General features: G+C 40.5%; 1 protein-coding gene across 1 annotated transcript in view; it reads right to left on the bottom strand.

Moving 5' to 3' along the window:
• ARHGAP6 (Rho GTPase activating protein 6) overlaps positions 1-20,486 on the bottom strand; it is a 485,204-nt gene that overhangs the window by 113,957 nt on the left and 350,761 nt on the right. The window lies entirely within an intron of this gene.

Genomic DNA, 20,486 nt, shown 5'->3' on the forward strand with positions numbered 1-20,486 from the left:
GGGTACTCTGCCCGAGGTCACACAACAGGCGTGGCGGAGCCAGAATCTGAGCATAATTTGATTTAGAGCCAGGGACCTCTGTAAGCAGTAGCCCAGTGGTCCTCAACTGGGAGGGGTGACTCTACCTCCCAGGGGACATGCGGCAATACTTGGAGACATTTTTGGTTGTCACAGCTGAGGGGTGGAGTGCTACTGGCATCTAGTGGACAGAGGCTAGGGATGCTGCTAAACATCCTACAGTGCCCAGGACGGCCCCCCAAACAAACAGTGATCCCACTCTAAGTGTCAAGAGCTTCAAGATTAGGAAATAGTGCCCAAGTCGAATGCCTCTCAAGGAGAGGGCATTTTGAATGGGCCAATTGTTGGTGAGATATGCGCTTCTCATTTCCAGGTTAGAATCTCTATCTGGGAAATGAGGTTATCTCAACCGGGGGTGGAGGGCACTTAGAGCCATGGGGTCCGTTTGGTGCATCTTCTCATAGCATCCATTTACTCAGTAGTTTCAGTTGGCATTTTCACACTGTACCCTGGCACCCTGGCACTCTAGGTCATTTAAATTTTTGTCCTTCAGTGGACACATGGGAGAGGCAGTAGCCCACTAGAAAGTGTCTGAAAAGGACCAAAAAGAAGATTTTGGTTTTCATTAGCCTTGCCTCATAGCCCAAGAGACACAAGAGCAGTGTCTGTGTCACAGATAATGGCAATGGCAAAGGGACGCAGCCACAGTGGGTTGTTCGGGATGTAGCTAAAATATTTTTGGAGAGCAGTTCTGCATATCTACACAGAATGTAACGGTGCATACATACCATTTGACCCAGCAATTCTACTTCTAAGAATGTATTTTATAGAAATACAGAAGGTGCAAGATACATTCACGAAGATATTCACCTCAACACCACCTCTGAGAGCTAAAAAAAAAAAAAAATCAACATAAAAGCAACAGAAATGCATGCCTATGTTCACCAAAACGTGCCCAAGAATGTTCATAGCCGCACTATTTCCAACAGCCAAAGACTGTAAACGACGCAAACGTTCATCAAAGTAGAATGGATGAATTGTGGTATACCAACACAATGGAACACTGCAGTAACGAGAACGAATAAACAAACTCCAACCACCTACAACAATATGGATGAATTCCACAGACATGTTGAATGAAAGAAGTCTGACACTGAAGACAACATACTGTATAAAACCATTAATGCAAAGTATACAAAGAGGCAAATCTGTGCTGTGAAAAGACAGGTTAGGAGTTATCGTCGGGGAGAAGTGACTGGAAGGACGTTCAAGGGGGGCCCAGGGTGCTGGTCATGTTGTTTCCTCATCTGGCATAGGTGTGTTCACTTTGGGGAAACATTAAATTGTAAGCTTATGTATGATGGTATGATAGGTGCACTTTTCTACATGTGCATTCTATTCTATCTATCTATACACACACACACACACACACACACACACACACACACACACACACATGCATATATAAACATCAACAACCTAAGTATCTATTGGTGGGTGACTAGCTACGTAAACTATGAAATGGGATGTCTACTCAATGGAATTCTATGCAGCCATTAAGAAAAATGAAGTAGCTCTCTCTGTATAAACTTGGAAAGCTGCCCACTATATATAAAGGTAAACAAGGAAGCAGCAGAACAGCGTGATGTCTACTATAATTTTTTACAGGAAATGTATGTGAGCCTGAGCACAGAAAGAGCAGAAAAAATATTCTCAAACGGTTAACAGTAACTATTGCTTTAGGAGGGGATTCTTAGGGATTTTAACATTCTGCCTAATGCATTTCAATATTGTTTGAATTTATTTACCAACATGTATTATGCTTGTACTCAGAGAAAAAGGACATAGAGAAAATTAAGATGAACAAAATATGCCTTACATTTGAGATCATTATTTCATCACTCAGGAAGATGAGGGATTTTGCTGGATGAAGGAAATGATAATGGAATAAACCTAGTGCCTCGCCTGCAGGGTCGCTAATTGAACCCAGTGAGGGTGGTCACATTGGTTTGTTGCTGGCAGTCTTAACACTTGATTCAAATTAACACTCGTTTGCTGGGCTGCCCCACATTCTAATCTAGTTGTGGTGTGACCACCGCAAACAGGATTTTTGGCCACACATAGAATGTGTCTACAAAATGGCAAAACACCAAACACCGAGTGCTTTGTGACCACCTAGAGGGGTGGGATAGGGAGGGTGGGAGGGAGGGAGACGCAAGAGGAAAGACATATGGGAACATATGTATATGTATAACTGATTCACTTTGTTATAAAGCAGAAACTAACACACCATTGTAAAGCAATTGTACTCCAATAGAGCTGTTAAAAAAAAAAGAAAAAAACGGCAAAACACTTGGATTTGTTTGATTAAATGAAGAAAACCATGTATTGAGAGGAAGGAAAAATCAACACAGCTACACCCAAAGTAACCCACTCAGATGGGTGGTTCATGAAATGCACTCATTCATTGAATCAACCTTTTAGCCTCATGCGGACTCTGTGAGAGATTCTGTTTGAAATGAAATACTCGTGGATGCGTCAGGAGACCATGAACAACACTTTTTCTGCCCACCAGCGGCAAATGTTTTCTGGGTGCTCACCGTGGATCTGCCAGTATGCTAAAACTCAGTGGGTCCGATACTCCTATTCTATAATCAATTGCAGGTGCTACTGTGTTGCGTGTACTTAATTCCACTCATGGCCCTGAGTGGAACTTCGCTTCAAAGAAAAAAGCCCACTGATTTGGGCAAAGTTGATAGAACTACAACTTTTCTTATACAGTAAATGTCTAAGAGACATATGTAACAATTCATAAAGTGGAAGAGATTGTGTCCCATGGAGTTCAACCCTGGCTGCACCTTACATTCAACTGAAACAGAATTTCTAGGGGGCGGTACCTGGCTGTCAATATTTGTAAAAGCTCCCGAGGTGATTCAAAAACACAATGCATTGGAGCCACTGCTCAGACCAATTAAATCAGAAGCTAGATGGAATGGGACCCAGACAGGGGTATTATTTAAAAGCTACCCAAGTGGCTCTAAAGTGTAGTCTGCATTGAGACCAATTTCTTCTAAATTTATATTATAAAAGAAGACAGAGGTGGCCCTTCCAGAAGCATTTTGTAAAGGGACCCAATATTACGTGGTTTCAGCTTGTGCAGTTTTATGAGAAAATTGACCACAAGGTGATATTCTACCATGTTACGGCATCAGATGTCTCAGCTGATGTGTATATATTAGCTCCCAGTTCCTTAAGTGCTTACTAGGCTTAAACACTACTCCACATACTTCATTGAGATAATTTCATTTAATCCCCACAATAATTCTGTGAAGAACTGAGTAGGAACAGATCTTTCCAGTTGAACCACCACACAGTTGTGGTGGGGTTTTTTTTTCCCAGAAGTTTTGCTTTTACTCAATTTAATAGCTGATCTGTGACACCCAGACCCTTTCAGGTTCTCTACCTATTCCACTTCCTAATGGACGGGCTGCGAGAATAAGTTAAGGAAAAATCTACATATGCACACTTAAAATCTTGAAAATATCTTTGGATGTTTGTTAAATAAACTTTAAAAATAATTTTAAGTCAGCATGAGTTTAAGGCATTCTGCAATACCCCTGATATAAACAAGAGTTAAAAGCAACATTCTGGAATTGCTATAGTCTATGAGAAATAAGAAAATCCACATTTTATATTCACAGAGAAGCCATTGTACAACAGCAACGTACTCGTAAACACAATTCGAGTTTACTAACTTTAGTCTGAAAGCACTGCCATACACAGGGCATCAAGTCCTAGGCAGTCAAAGTTACACAGACTAAGGCAGTATGAGGAAACATTTCCTTAAAATTGAGAGCAGGAAATGGGCCAGTTATTCCCTCCATAATGTTAAGATTCCCACTCTGAGCAGGGCAGATCTTGAGAACAAGAACAAGCCATAGACACGATTTCCTGCAGCCCGTTCATTTATAAACGGGTTACCAGGGCGGAAGAGGGCCTCCTCCACTCACGCATTTCTGAACAGAAAAGAGGTCACGCTTATAAATGGACTTTCTAGAATGTACATATTTCTGAATCCTACATGCTTCCTCTCTTTCTCCCATTCCTTAGACTAATTTACATGAGTAGGATATGATTAAACTGTGATTGCCCGCTTGTTTTTGTTAGCCACAGCATAAATCAAATCTTATGCTTCTTTTGCTGCTCAAGGGGTGCTTATAACCTGCAGTATACTTTTTTTAACATCTTTATTGGAGTATAGTAGCTTTACAAAGTTGTGTTAGTTTCTGCTGCTGTATAACGAAGTGAATCAGCTATACGTATACATACATCCCCATATCCCCTCCCTCTTGCGTCTCCCTCCCACCCTCCCTATCCCACCCCTCTAGGTCGTCACAAAGCACCGAGCTGATCTCCCTGTGCTCTGCGGCTGCTTCCCACTAGCTATCTCTTTTACATTTGGTAGTGTATATATGTCCTTGCCACTCTCTCTTTGTCCCAGCTTACCCTTCCCCCTCCCCATACCCTCAAGTCCGTTCTCTAGTAGGTCTGTGTCTTCATTCCCATCTTGCCCCTAGGTTCTTCATGACCTTTTTTTTGTCTTTCTTAGATTCCATATATATGTGTTAGCATATGGTATTCGTTTTTCTCTTTTTGACTTACTTCGCTCTGTATGACAGACTCTAGGTCCATCCACCTCACTACAAATAACTCAATTTCACTTCTTTTTATGGCTGAGTAATATTCCATGGTATATATGTGCCACATCTGCTTTACCCATTCATCTGTTGATGGACACCTAGGTTGCTTCCATGTCCTGGCTAGTGTAAATAGAGCTGCAATGAACATTGTGGTACATGACTCTTGCTGAATTATGGTTTTCTCAGAGTATATGCCCAGTAGTGGGATTGCTGGGTCCTATGGTAGTTCTATTTTTAGTTTCATACTGTTCTCCACGGTGGCTGTACCAATTTACATTCCCACCAACAGTGCAAGAGGGTTCCCTTTTGTCTACACCCTCTCCAGCATTTATTGTTCGTAGATTTTTTGATGATGGCCATTCTGACTGGTGTGAGGTGCTACCTCATTGTAGTTTTGATTTGCATTTCTCTAATGATTAGTGATGTAAAGCATCCTTTCATGTGCTTGTTGACAATCTGTATATCTGCTTTGGAGAGATGTCTATCGAGGTCTTCTGTCCATTTTTGGATTGGGTTGTTTGCTTTTTTGATATTGAGCTGCGTGAGCTGCTTGTATATTTTAGAGATTAATCCTTTGACAGTTGCTTCATCTGCAAATATTTTCTCCCATTCTGAGGGTTGTCTTTTCGTCTTGTTTATGGTTTCCATGCTGTGCTAAAGCTTTGAAGTTCCATTAGGCCCCATTTGTTTATTTTTGTTTTTATTTCCATTTCTCTAGGAGGTGGGTCAAAAAGGATCTTGCTGTGATTTATGTCATAGAGTGTTCTGCCTATGTTTTCCTCTAAGAGTTTTATAGTATCTGGCCTTAAATTTAGGTCTTTAATCCATTTTGAGTTTATTTTTGTGTATGGTGTTAGGAAGTATTCTAATTTCATTCTCTTACATGTAGCTGTCCAGTTTTCCCAGCACCACTTATCGAAGAGGCTGTCTTTTCTCCATTGTATATTCTTGCCTCCTTTATCAAAGATAAGGTGACCATATGTGCGTGGGTTTCTCTCTGTGCTTTCTATCCTGTCCCATTCATCTCTATTTCTGTTTTTGTGCCAGTACCATACTGTCTTGATTACTGTAGCTTTGAAGTACAGTCTGAAGTCAGGGAGCCTGATTCCTCCAGCTTCGTTTTTCTTTCTCAAGATTGCATTGGCTATTCAGGGTCTTTGGTGTTTCCATACAAATTGTGAAATTTTTTGTTCCAGCCCTGTGAAAAATGCCATTGGTAGATTGATAGGGATTGCACTGAATCTGTAGATTGCTCTGGGTAATACAGTCATTTTCACAATGTGGATTCTTCCCATCCAAGAACATCGTATATCTCTCCATCTGTTTGTATCATCTTTAATTTCTTTCATCAGTGTCTTATAGTTTTCTGTATACAGGTCTTTTGTCTCCTTAGGCAGTTTATCTCTAGGTATTTTATTCTTTTTGTTGCAGTGGTAAATGGGAGTGTTTCCTTAATTTCTCTTTCAGATTTTTGGTCATTAGTGTACAGGAATGCAAGAGATTCTGTGCATTAATTTTGTATCCTGCTACTTTACCAATTCATTGATTAGCTCTAGTAGTTTTCTGGTAGCATCTTTAGGATTCTCTATGTATAGTATCATGTCATCTGCAAACAGTGACAGTTTTACTTCTTCTTTAACAATTTGGATTCCTTTTATTTCTTTTTCTTCTCTGATCTGATTGCTGAAATGGCTAAATGAATTTGCTGAAATTTGCTGAAACTGCTGATGGCTAAAACTTCCAAAACTATGTTGAATAAGAGTGGTGAGAGTGCACAACCTTGTCTTCTTCCTGATCTTGGAGGAAATGGCTTCAGTTTCCCACCATTGAGAACAATGTTGACTGTGGTTTGTCATATATGGCCTTTATTAGGTTGAGGCAGGTTCCCTCTATGCCTACTTTCTGGAAGGTTTTTATCAAAAATGGGTGTTGAATTTTGTCCAAAGCTTTTTCTGCATCTATTGACATGATCATATGGTTTTTCTCCATCAGTTTGTTAACATGCTGTATCACATTGATTGATTTGCATATATTGAAGAATCCTTGCATTCCTGGGATAAACACCACTTGATCATGGTGTATGAACCTTCTAATGGGCTGTTCTATCTGTTTGCTAGTATTTTGTTGAGGATTTTTGCATCTATATTCATCAGTGATATTGGCCTGTAGTTTTTTTTCTTTGTGACATCTTTGTCTGGTTTTGGTATCAGGATGATGGTAGCCTCGTAGAATGAGCTTGGGAGGGTTCCTCCCTCTGCTGTATTTTGGAAGAGTTTGAGAAGGATAGGTGTTAGCTCTTCTCTAAATGTTGGATAGAATTCGCCTTTGAAGCCATTTGGTCCTGGGCTTTCTTTTGTTGAAAGATTTTTAATCACAGTCTCAATTTCAGTGCTTGTGATTGGTCTGTTTACATTTTCTATTCCTTCCTGGTTTAGTCTCGGAAGGTTGTGCTTTTCTAAGGATTTGTCCATTTCTTCCAGGTTGTCCATTTTATTGGCATAGAGTTGCTTGTAGTAATCCCTCATGATCCTTTCTATTTCTGCAGTGTCAGTTGTTACTTCTCCTTTTTCATTGCTCATTCTATTGATTTGAGTCTTCTCCCTTTTTTTCTTGATGAGTCTGGCTAATGGTTTATCAGTTTTGTTTATCTTCTCAAAGAACCAGCTTTTAGTTTTAATGATCTTTGCTATCGCTTCCTTCATTTCTTTTTCATTTATTTCTGACCTGATCTTTATGATTTCTTTCCTTCTGCTAACTTTGGGGTTTTTTTGTTCTTCTTTCTCCAATTGCTTTAGGTGTAAGGTTAGGTTGTTTATTTGAGATGTTTCTTGTTTCATGACATAGGACTGTATTGCTATAAACTTCCCTCTTAGAACTGCTTTTACTGCATCCCATAGGTTTTGGGTCGTCGTGTTTTCTTTGTCATTTGTTTCTAGGTATTTTTTCATTTCCTCTTTGATTTCTTCAGTGATCTCTTGGTGATTTAGTCGTGTATTGTTTAGCTTCCATGTGTTTGTATGTTTTACAGAATTTTTCATGTAACTAATATCTAGTCTCATAGCGTTGTGGTCGGAAAAGATACTTGATATGATTTCAATTTTCTTGAATTTACCAAGGCTTGATTTGTGAACCAAGATATGATCTATCCTGAAAAATGTTCCCTGAGCACTTGAGAAGCAACTGTATTCTGTTGTTTTTGGATGGAATGTCCTATAAATATCAATTAAGTCCATCTTATTTAATGTATCATTTAAAGTTTGTGTTTCCTTATTTATTTTCATTTTGGATGATCTGTCCATTAGTGAAAGTGGGATGTTAAACTCCCCTACCATGATTGTGTTACTGTCAATTTCCCCTTTTACGGCTGTTAGCATTTGCCTTATGTATTGAGGTGCTCCTATGTTGGGCGCATAAATATTTACAACTGTTATATCTTCTTCTTGGATCGATCCCTTGATCATTATGTAGTGTCCTTCTTTGTCTCTTGTAATAGTCTTTAAAGTCTATTTTGTCTGATAAGAGAATTGCTACTCCAGCTTTCTTGTGATTTCCATTTGCATGGAATATCTTTTTCCATCCCCTCACTTTCAGTCTGTATGTGTTCCTAGGCCTGAAGTGGGTCTCTTGTAGACAGCATATATACGGGTCTCATTTCTGTATCCATTCAGCCAGTCTATGTCTTTTGGTTGGAGCATTTAAACCATTTATATTTAAGGTAGTTATCCATATGTATGATCCTATTACCATTTTCTCAATTGTTTGGGGTTTGTTATTGTAGGTTTTTTCCTTCTCTTTTGTTTCTAGAACTTCTAGAGAAGTTCCTTTAACATCTGTTGTAAAGCTAGTTTAGTGGTGCTGAATTCTCTTAGCTTTTGCTTGTCTGTAAAGGTTTTAACTTCTCCGTAGAATATGAATGAGATCCTTGCTGGGTACAGTAATCTTGTTTGTAGGTTTTTCCCTTTCATCACTTTAAATATGTCCTGCCACTCCCTTCTGTCGAATGTTGGTGCATTTAATGCTGTCCCAGAAGTCTCTGAGACTGTCCTCAATTCTTTTCATTCTTTTTTCTTTATTCTGCTCTGCAGTAGTTATTTCCACTATTTTGTCTTCCAGGTCACTTATCCATTCTTCTGCCTCAGTTATTCTGCTATTGATTCCTTCTAGAGAACTTTTAATTTCATTTATTGTGTTGTTCATCATTGTTTGTTTGCTCTTTAGTTCTTCTAGGTCCTTGTTAAACATTTCTTGTATTTTCTCTATTCTACTTCCAAGATTTTGGATCACCTTTACTATCATTACTCTGAATTCTTTTTCAGGTAGACTGCCTATTTCCCTTCATTTGTTTGGTCTGATGGGTTCTTACCTTGCTCCTTCATCTGCTGCATATTTCTCTGTCTTTTCATTTTGTTTAACTTACTGTGTTTGGGGTCTCCTTTTCACAGGCTGCGTGTTTGTAGTTCCCATTGTTTTTTTAATTTTTTTGCGGTACGCGGGCCTCTCACTGTTGTGGCCTCTCCCGTTGTGGAGCACAGGCTCCGGACGCGCAGGCTCAGCGGCCGTGGCTCACGTGCCTAGCCGCTCCGCGGCATGTGGGATCTTCCCAGACCGGGGCATGAACCCGTGTCCCCTGCATCAGCAGGTGGACTCTGAACCACTGCGCCACCAGGGAAGCCCCAGTTCCCATTGTTTCTCGGGTCTGCCTCCAGTGTGTGAGGTTGGTTCTGTGGCTTGTGTAGGCTTCCTGGTGGAGGGGACTGGTGTCTGTGTTCTGGTGGATGAGGCTGGATCTGGTCTTTCTGGTGGGCAGGACTGTGTCCAGTGGTGTGTTTTGGGGTGTCTGTGAACTTAGTATGACTTTGGGCAGCCTCTCCGCTAATGGGTGGGGTTGTGCTCCTGTCTTACTAGTTGTTTGGCATGGGGTGTCCAGCACTGGAGCTTGCTGGCCGTTGGGTGGAGCTGGGTCTTAGTATTGAGATAGAGATCTCTGGGAGAGCTCTCATCGATTGATATTACTTGGGGCTGGGAGGTCTCTGGTTGGTCCAATATCCTGAACTCGGCTCTCCCACCTCAGAGGCTCAGGCCTCACACCAGGCTGGAGCACCAAGACCCTGTCAGCCACACGGCTGCAGTGTAGCCCAAACTCTGCTTGAAAGAATAGTTTATCTGGACCATCTCTGCTAAAGATGGAGACCCCAGACTAACCACGCCTCCTCACTGGGGAAATCTGGTTACAGCATCCAGGCACGCAATATGAAGGATCTGCGGTTTGGCTCTCTGCAGTTTCGGTTACCCACGGTCAACCACGGTCTTTTTCTTTTCCTTTGTGCTTAGTCTGGTTTCACTGGCTCACAGGGGGCCGCATACAGAGGCCTCACACCTGGCACCTGGCACCTCAAACCAGAGTTTCTGGCGCAAAACGCTGCAGTATAATTTTAAAGCTAAGTTAAGCAAAACTCTCTGAGAACCATTAATACACTTTTGTGGCTGTAGCAGAGAACGTGCCAAATCCAAACTGATATACTTTTTGAATTACTGGCGCCATGGTTCCAATGCTTCATAATGCAGGTGAAGACCACTGGCACATACCATTTTATTTGATTTTTTAAATAACAATTTCAATCTTTTTTAATACTCTGAAAAGTGGATGGTTCTTCCCACCAGACATTTTTTTGAACAATAATTTTACCTAAATAACTATTGTGCTCCTTTCCTCTATTTTTTTTTTTTTTAGATTTGCCAGCTGCATTTTCCTTTGTGGGGGGGGGCTGTGTTGTGTCTTTGTTTCTGTGCACGGGCTTTCTCTAGTTGTGGCGAGCGCGGGCTACTCTTGGTTGTGGTGTGAGGCCTTCTCATCACAGTGGCTTCTCTCATTGTGGAGCACGGGCTCTAGGTGCACAGGCTTCAGTAGTTGCGGCATGTGGGCTCGGTAGTTGTGGCATGCAGGCTCAGTAGTTGTCGCTCACGGGCTTAGTTGCTCCGCCGCACGTGGGATCTTCCCAGACCAGGGATCAAACCTGTGTCCCCTGCACTGGCAGGCAGATTCTTAACCACTGCACCACCAGGGAAGTCCCTCCTTTCCCCTATTTGTCTCTTCACTATTTTCTAAAAGCAATCACAGAATTTTAGAACTCAGGGTTCATCATTCAGATCTTCAAGGACCCTGAAACAGTGGTTTTTCCACCACAGATGCTGGGTCCAGGCACCCACCCCACTTCTACACCTCTACACTCAGCTCAGTTCTTAGGTAAGTGTAGATCTGCGGTTCTCAACTGGGAGAAATTTTGTTCCCCCTCTTCCACAGGGAACATATGGCCATGTCTGGAGACACTTTTTGCTGTCACAGCTGGGGGAGGAGGTGTTCCTGGCATCTAGAGGGTAGAGGCAAGGGATGCTGCTAACATCCTACAGTGCACAGGACGGTTCCCACAACAAAGAATTATCTAGTCCAAATGCCAATAATGCTGACTCTGAGAAACCCTGCTGTAGAGGTTCTCAGAGATCCTTTTTCCAACCACATATTGTGTGATTCCATCTTTATGAAATGTCCAGAATAGACAAACCCATCGAGTCAGCAAGAAGATGGGTGGGCGTCTAGGGGTTACTGAAGGGCAATAGGGAGCAGCTGCTAATGGGTATGGGATTTCTTTTCAGGTGATGAAAATGTTCTGGAACTAGATTGTGGTGATGGTTACAAACTTGGTAAAGATACAAAAAATCATACTAAAACCCACTCAATTGTACACTCTAAACAGGTGAACTTTATGATATGTAAATGATAGAGCAATAAGGTTATTAAAATTCTTTTTATAGACCTTTCATTAAGTAGTTTTTATTTCTGACTAAGCAAGGGCATTTTTGAATAGCTCTAGGTTTAGCTGGAGAATATTCTGTGGCAACACTTTTTAAATGCAACGCTATATTTTATAGGAAAGACATTAAAGACTTTTCCTTTTTTAATTAATCTATTTCTAGATGTTCCCATAATGTTATTATTTGGTCTGGGGCCCTGAGATATACTGCACTCATCTGTGAGCTAAGAGGTCAGGAGGGCCTGGGATACGGTGGGTACCCAGGGGTCTGGCCTCTGCTCTCGATCTCATTGTGATGTAAAGATGGCCAAGTCATCTGGCCACTTCCTGCTCCAACGTCCTCATTCCTGACGAATTTTCTTGTTAGAAACCCAAGAAAGCAAGGATGGTGAGAGCAAACACTCAGTGCTTTACAACTGCCAACTGTACACAACTCACATTCCTTGCCCTGGTATCCAGGGTCTCTCTCTTCCCACCAGCCACCTGCATCACTATTTTTCTACCTAAAGTCTCCACTCCTGCCCAGCTGGTCTCCTTCTGCACACCCAAACACGCTCTGCATTTTTCCGTTTCTGTTCTTTCCAGTGACAAAGCCCTATGATGGAATAGACTCTACATCTATCCGAATCCTTTGCATCCCCAAAGCCCAGGCATCATTCTACCTTTTTTCCAAAGCCTCCGGTTCATAGTAAATGATAGCAGTTATTTTAGGTGGCGAATTGTACATTTAGTTGCTAAGAGCATGGAAGCACTACAACATGTCACCTCTGGGACCCCTTCTCGTACTACAGCCTTGACCTCATACCACGCCAGCAGCATTGGCTTCCCGCCAGTTCTCCCACATTCCAAGTACGCCACCATGTTGGCGCCTTCGTGCTGGCCCTTTCCCTAGAGACGTTCAGGTTTTGTTTAAAACCAACCACCCTACTGAAACTTGCAACTCAGCACGTCTAATGCCCCTTAGCCAGCTCTATCTTTTCCTTTTCCTTAGCCTTTCTCACTTTTTAAAAATCTCTAATAGTATTTTATTTTTTAGACATCATTATTGGAGTATAATTGCTTTACAATGGTGTGTTAGTTTCTGCTTTATAACAAAGTGAATCAGTTACACATATACATATATCCCCATATCCCCTCCCTCTTGAGCCTCCCTCCCACCCTCCCTATCCCACCATTCTAGGTGGTCACAAAGCACCGAGTTGATCTCCCTGTGCTATGTAGCTGCTTCCCACTAGCTATCTATTTTACGTTTGGTAGTGTATATATGTCCATGCCACTCTCTCACTTCGCCCCAGCTTCCCCCTCCCCTCCCCGTGTCCTCAAGTCCATTCTCTATGTCTGCGTATTTATTCCTGCCCTGCCACTAGGTTCATCCGTACCTTTTTTTTTTTTAGATTCCATATATCGCCTTTTAACATATCATTTATTTATCATATCTATTGTTCACAGTTGCTGTCTGCGAGACTGTGAACAGGGATCTCTGTCTTTTACTCACTGATACACTCCATGAACGTAGAACATGCCTGGCATGTGGAAAGTAACCAAGAATTCTTTAAACATGTAAAATGCTAGAACATCAGATGGCACTTAATAAACTTTAGTTTCACCATCATAATTGTCATCATCGTCAACTGTATCATCGTGGGGCAACTCTTGTACTATTATTCCACACCACTGCACTGTCTTTAACCTTTCCTGTTTCTATATTTTATATAATGTATAAAGATGGTAAGCTTCTGAGGTTAGAGACCAATGACGTGTATATATTTTTGATATGTCTTTTTTTAGATTGAGATATAATTCACCTGCCATAAAAGTCACCATTTTAAAATTTACAATTGAGTGGCTTTTAGTAGAGTCACATGGCTGTGCAACTATCACCACTAATTTAATTCCAGAACATTTCCATCATCCCTTCCAAAAAAACGCCAAACCCATTAGGAGTCACTCCCTATTTCTCTCCGCCCCACCTCCTGGCAACCATGAATTTGATTTCTGTCTCTATGGATCTGCCCATTCTAGGCGTTTCTGAAATGGAAGCATACAATACATGGTCTTTTGTGTCGGGCTTTTTTCACTTAGCGTAATGCTCTCAAGGTTCATCCACGGTGTAGGGTGTGCCAGTACTTCATTCCTTTTCATGGCTGAATAATACTGCATTGTATGGATAACATGCCATATAGTTATATGTGTGCTATGCTTTGGATATTACAGATAGATAATAAATATTTTATCCCAGTGATTTAAAGATTTTGGCGATATATGGCATGCTACTGAGAAGAGACTTAGCACATGACTCTGAGTCTCCTAAGAGCACAGTGGTGATGAAGATGATTTATCATAAATCATAAAAAGAGACTTTACGATTCTCAAGCTATTTCGGCACTACACTGGGGAAAATGTCATCTATAATTAGAACAAACTTGCACTCACTCCATAGAATTCCGTGACAGGTGACTGTCACAGAACTCTTCAATTTCATTTCGAGTGAAAATTCCTGTGATAAAATGGATGTGAGTGGAATTGAATTAACTTCTGGTATTCCTGCTAATTTATTTCCTCAGAGTTATATCAACTTCAGATCTAGTTAATACTCCAAACAGACATACCATTCATGATGTGACTTTTTAAGTAGAGGTTTGGAAATAATTCTCAACTGCTATCACTGAATTTTATATAATTTAGGGATGTGCTGAAGAAAATACCAGCTGAAAAGCTGCTCAGGGCGCTGTCCAAGTTCAAAGGGCCATGAGCTAAAACAATAACTGGAATGGATAACAGGAATGACAACACAGCCAGAACTGGGGACATCGCCCGTACTTAGGTCTTACCATATATTTCTTGTTCCCTGTAGAATTAGTAGATGATGTTAAAATAGTATTCTGACATTTTACATTCATGTCCCTGTGGGTAATTCCTTAAGAGATGAAGATGAAAGGTATGCTAACTAAACTGTAACAATATAAGACTTTTCTGTCCAAGAACAATAGAAGAAATTCCGCGTATCGAATATGTGAGAATGATCATTTCCAACCTTTTGGGTGGTGAACTATTTCCTTTGTTTCTTCAAATTTGCTCTCTTTCCTCCTTGAGCAATTACTAAAATCATCCCTCAATGTTGGAAATCATGCTAGGAAGAGTCAAATGTATGCTGAAGACATTACTAGCTTCCCCTTAATGGTGTTTCCCCATTTTCCAGGCGGTAAGGTAAGTGTACAAGAGTCAAGAACATTTGCTCAGGGGCCAATGGCCCAACCACGATTCTGACCTATGCTGTCCTTTGCCAAAGCCAAGTTCTCTCCACCATAGCACATCGCTTTTGTTTGAAAACTACCAGTCTGTGTATGTGTACATTGAATCCCGTTAGGAAAGTGCAACTTACTTTGGTGTATTATATTTTGCTCAATAAGCAAGTAAAAACGCTTGTTCGTACATTACTGTGTTACCTCTGTTAACACAGACGTAACATTTTCACTCCCGACACTTACCAGTTAATTATAAGCCAAACAACATACTATCCGTCTGCATATAATTCCCCTTATTGAAAGCTGCTCCACCAGATACTTAGCAACTGCTTACAGACCTTTCAAATTACAAGCTGTATGAGCTCTCTCTATGAATGCTTATATTATTCAGATATTTTTTTACTAACGATCTAAAAGGGATCCTATCACTTTCTAAAACTCATTTTTTTTGTCTTTGATTTTTATGTTCAGCTTTTTCCCCCCTGAGAATGAACACTAAATAAACCTAAGGCCTACAGAAGATCCCGCACTATCACTCGTCGCTTTCACTGAACGTGAAGGAGAAATATTATACTCTAAACTTCTCTTATCTCCCCTGCATCTGTTCCATTCACCAATTATTTAAAAGAAATAAAATCTTGGTTTCCCAGAGGCTTTCAGGCATGAGTCCCTTAGATAACTCTTGCTAATATTTTGGTGAATATCTCCCCAAATGGAGATAGGGAGAGAGAGGGAGCGAGGAAAACAGGAGCGAGAAGTAAAAATCTATTTTTTCCCACTTAACTATGTATCACAAACATTTTCTGTGCCAACAAATACAGACTGATACCCTTTATATGTGCCGTAGTTGATCTGAAGCGTCCCCTATTGGTAGACATTTTGCTTTAGATGTTAGTTCATAAACACTTCTATCTACTTTATACTGTCCTTGGAAACAGCAGGCACTGCCTATAACCTAATATTTCCCTGATGACTCCGTGTGTACGTATCCGTTAAGGTACAATCCCTGAAGAAGCAGAAAGTCCAGGACATTAGGCTGAAAAGACTGAAGTGGGCCTATATACAATTAATATGCCCCTTCCCAGTCCAGCCAAAGAACTATTGGAATACTCTAGAGGGACCGCCTTTCCCATAGGCCCCACGTCCTTTGGTGTCACTGCTCTCCCTCTCCGCCCTCCTTACCCCTTCCCCTGCCACAAACCCAGACACAGGCAGAGCGTGTGTTAGTCTCCTGAAGGTGAGAAGCAAGATTTGTTCCAATGCCCACCCCCAGCATTCTCTACCCCAACTCCAAGTGGAGCTTTCTTTTAGAATCTGTGAGCAGTTTGAGAATCGGGTCACTGTCTTATTCATCTTTGTACTCCAGCACCAATGACTGTGCTAGGCACACACTAAGGGCTCGATAATGGCTGTTTAAGTTAGATCACAGTTTTGGCCTTTAAGGGATATGTTCAGAGCTTATGACCCTAGGACCACCTCCCTTTACTGCGTAGCTGTTTTATCTCCTACTGCTTCAATAATGTTTCCTTTTTTCTTTTCAGAACTCTTGCGGCTTGCTTTGATCACCATCTTGAATACCATCACAGTGCATTTCCTCTTCTTATATGTGCCTTTCTTCTTTCTGGTCCCTTACCTCCATTACTGCTTTTCTTACGCTTTTTATTCCAAGTCTACTCACTTATTAAATATCAGCCAGTAGAAGATTCCTCTTTTTTTTTTCCCATATCTTCAAACGACCAGCCATAAAACATAGTTAATTCCGGCATATTCTGGAATATGTACTGATGGTTTGCAATCAATAAAGTACGTGAATGTGGGTGAGAGAGGTTTTTGTTTGTTATTATTCTTTTCAAATTACACCTTGGGCTGAAGCCTAAGAAGCTAATAATAATAAAAAAACTTTATTATATTAAGCAAATAAACTCAGTCCCAAATAAGGGAAAAATCAATTATGTCTATTATAGTATATTTGCTTGTAATATATTACAATTTGAATTAACAGGTGAGAGCCAAATGTAGTAACGATGTTGTGCTAATAGATTCTAAACCTTTTACAGCATCTCCCTTTTTAGGTCCTTATCAGAGGCTATTTGTACGAAAGTCCAAAGGAGCAATTGACAGCAATGCTGTTACCCATCTTAGCTGTTTAAAAGGCCCATCTAAATCACTGCAAGATCTCTTTGTCTAGGGAAATTCCACATAGATCAAGGACATTTTTAATATTTTCATTATGTCATGGATAACTTCTCTATATTTTCATCAATTACTTGGCACATTTATCCAGCACCTACTTTGTAGAAGAGATTTTTCTAGGTACCAAAGAGCTCCCAAGGAAGTATAAGACACAATACCTGACTTCTAAAGGTTGCAAAGGGACGTCAGTGTGTTTATCGGAATCAATTGGTTGTGGTGTCCCTGAGCTCAGAAGAGGGTACAATTCCACTCCAGCAAAACAAACAAAACAACCATCTTGGAGAATGATATTTTCTTCTAAGTAAATGTCTACAGAAGAAACATCTAAAAGCTGACTTTGGTTCCAGCTACTTAAGAAAACCTACTCATAAAATTTTTCCAGAACACTAGATAGTCGTAGACCTGCTTTAAAAGAAGATTCAAGAGTTGAGCTCCTAGAGATGATAAGAAAGGCTCCTGGAACTCATATCACCTCAATTATTCAAAGATCACCCACATATCTCGACCACTGCTGAAAACCAGGAAGTTGAGCAAAGGGGGAAAAGCCCAAAACAAAACAAAACATCCTCTCAGCGTTCGAAAACCAAGGCCACAAGACTGGAATTTTTGAGCTTTTCTCAAAAGTGAGCCTCCCAGGCTACCTCTGCTCAGAGCATCCCTTTACTTACAGTCCACACATACTTCTAACAAGTTTGGGCACGTGATTTTCCAGCGCACTGTAAATCAGAAGCAGATTAGAAGGGGAGAAGTTGCTAGCATAAGCAACGTGAGAACAGCAAAATGTGATGGGCTGTAAGTCAAGAAAAAGAATAAAACTACTACCAAAAAAAATGGGCAAAAGAACTTACTAAAAAATTATAAAGCACCACACAAAAATTTTCTATATGTATAGAATCTGTTGTTGTTGAGTGCCTACTTTTTGTCTGAGGCCAGGCATTGCAGGAGGTGAAGACATTTAAAATATGCTTCCTCTCAGAGCTCAAGGGTGCTTTGGCTCTTGACTACCATGGCTTCTCTTTATCAAAAGCAGTTGATTGGGACACAGCAAGGAGGTGTTACAGCAGTAGGTTAGATTCTAGCTGCCTGGAATTAACCCATGCTTTCCTCATCTCTGACCACTGGCAGGCAGGGACCATCTGGTTCCTGATTTGTGCCAAAATCCCAGCCTGAGGTCCTTCCACATGAATTGCATGTTTTGCAGCCCTGCTTGATCCTACAGGAATCAGGAGAGAGTTAGAGCAGCTGTTTCTGGGCCAGAAGGTGTCTGAATGTAATATTTTTATAACCCTTTCTTGGACCTTCCTTCTTCCCATTAAGCAAGAATGGGAACCTATAATTCATAAGGGCATTTCTTCACTCGTCATTTTGGAGAAAAGCTTTTGGAAACAGCAATAAAACCATGCATGTGTTTGTCTCCTAAGTAACACAAATGGTCTTAGGTTCATAAGTATTCAACATATGTATTTGAAATGAATGCATAAGTGAATAAAGACACATTCTGGGGTCATTCTGCCACAGATATTCCAGAGATACTGCCATAGAGGAAAATATTTTATTCTTGTGATCCATTTTTAAAATACTGATTAAAAAAAAAGAAAATATTTGAGGTCAAAGAGTAAGAAAAACAAGAACACAAATACTTTGGAAATGTTATAGCCTCTACACAACAAAATAAGTAGTCAATCTAGTAAATTCTGTTTTATGAAGTCAACTTACTCATAAATGAAACCATAGCTTATAGGAAAAAATTTTCAATTGAATTTTTCCCCCCAAAACATTGACTAACTTTTAAATTCTATATGTGGGACCTACAAGAGATTTCAAGCACAGAGATCCATATTTTAGTACCTTGTGACTCCGGATATGCAGTGGGGGGAAATAAATAGAAAGAACCCCAAAATTTCTATTGCATTTTCGTCACACTGAACAACTGCCCATAGTGAATTGGCAATGACTCACACTATCCAAAGGACCAGAGAAATTAATGCCATAACAAATGATCATTTCGTTGATCCTTGTGGCCAAATATATGACTCTCTCTCATTGTCGAAAGGTAAGGCAAAGTAATGAGAAGAATTTTGTAAAACCGCAACACCACTATTAGTTCACCAACGACTTGTCCTTAATTTTTTCAGGCACTTCAATATATGTAGTTAAATAAAATAGGGCAAAGGATTGCAAAAGCATATAATATGATCTACATTTTCCTTCCTCTCCCTCCTACTCTCCCTTACCTCCTTGCTGCGCACCCCCCAACCTCTTCTCCCTCCAAGTAAGCGGACAGCATTTCTCCTAAAATCCATTTTGCAAGTTCATTCAAAAGGAATCCTTCTTGCCTTTGATATACAATAAATATACGCATAAATAAATGCAAACTATGGACACAATTGGATTTTAGGACCATATTCTATGTTCCCTTTCATTCATACACTTTGCATGTCATAAACTCCCACTTCCTTTTTCGTAACTTCTCTCTCTCTCTGATCGAAAGGTCTACCTTACTTTCCTCACGATGGCTATTCATTCCCTACTAACTCATCCTCAGAGATCATCTTAGAATCTTATTTGTTAGCATTTTTTAAACATTAACCGTGTGCCAAGTGATGGGGTTGGGGAAGGTGATGATTTTCCATTCCCCCCAGAGATGTCTCTCGTGTAGTTTTCACACAAATCCTCTTAGGTAGGTTCTATAATTACCTTCATTTTACTGATGAGAAAACTGAGGCTCAGATAGACTTAGTATCTTGTCAATGGTCCCTAAACCCTCGGGGAAGCTGGGCTCAGGACCCACATAATTCTGATCTCCAGCTCTTAATAATACTACATTGCCTTCCATGGATATTTTCTCCTTGAATTTAATTCAGCCAATGTGGAGCATCAATGAAAGAATATATGTACACGAACAAACTTTCAAAATATTACTTAAATAGTCGAAAAGTTCTGGCTATACTGCCAACAGTATCTGGGTATGTAATGAGTATTTCTTCTATTGACCTAATATTGATACACTACTCATCAGCTACCTCTTATCACTGGTCACAAATTTTGCTTTTTAATTGATCATATTTTAGAATAAAATAAAAAATCCATATGCTGTACTAAGGTAGAAGTGTCAAAGAATTTAATAGCTAGATCGGAGGTCCTCTCAGAGAGAGCAGGAGAGGCTGCTGAGAACATGGGGACAAGACAACGAAAGGGACAGTAAGGAGACTCAAAAAAAAAAAGAGAGAGTAGAATTCGGACTTGCTTACTAGAGAATGTGGGGTTGTGCCAGAAGGATGCAGGCTAAGAAGGGTCATCATACTGAGAGAGGCTGAGCTGCTATGTGGGGTGTGGGAGCCAGGGCAATGCTTCCTGTGATACACATTTGTTTGCAGGAATCAAAATACATTTTTAAGTGTGTGGTGTGGTATGTGATATGTTCCTTGCCTTGTCTTTCAGATCATGACTAAAAGTTTGGTTACTGTGATAACCTTGAGTTCATGGGTGCTTGGATGGCAGACGGGGTGCAGGATGGGGCC

The sequence above is a fragment of the Phocoena phocoena genome, chromosome X (assembly GCF_963924675.1).
Source record: "Phocoena phocoena chromosome X, mPhoPho1.1, whole genome shotgun sequence".
Classification (NCBI taxonomy): Eukaryota; Metazoa; Chordata; class Mammalia; order Artiodactyla; family Phocoenidae; genus Phocoena; species Phocoena phocoena.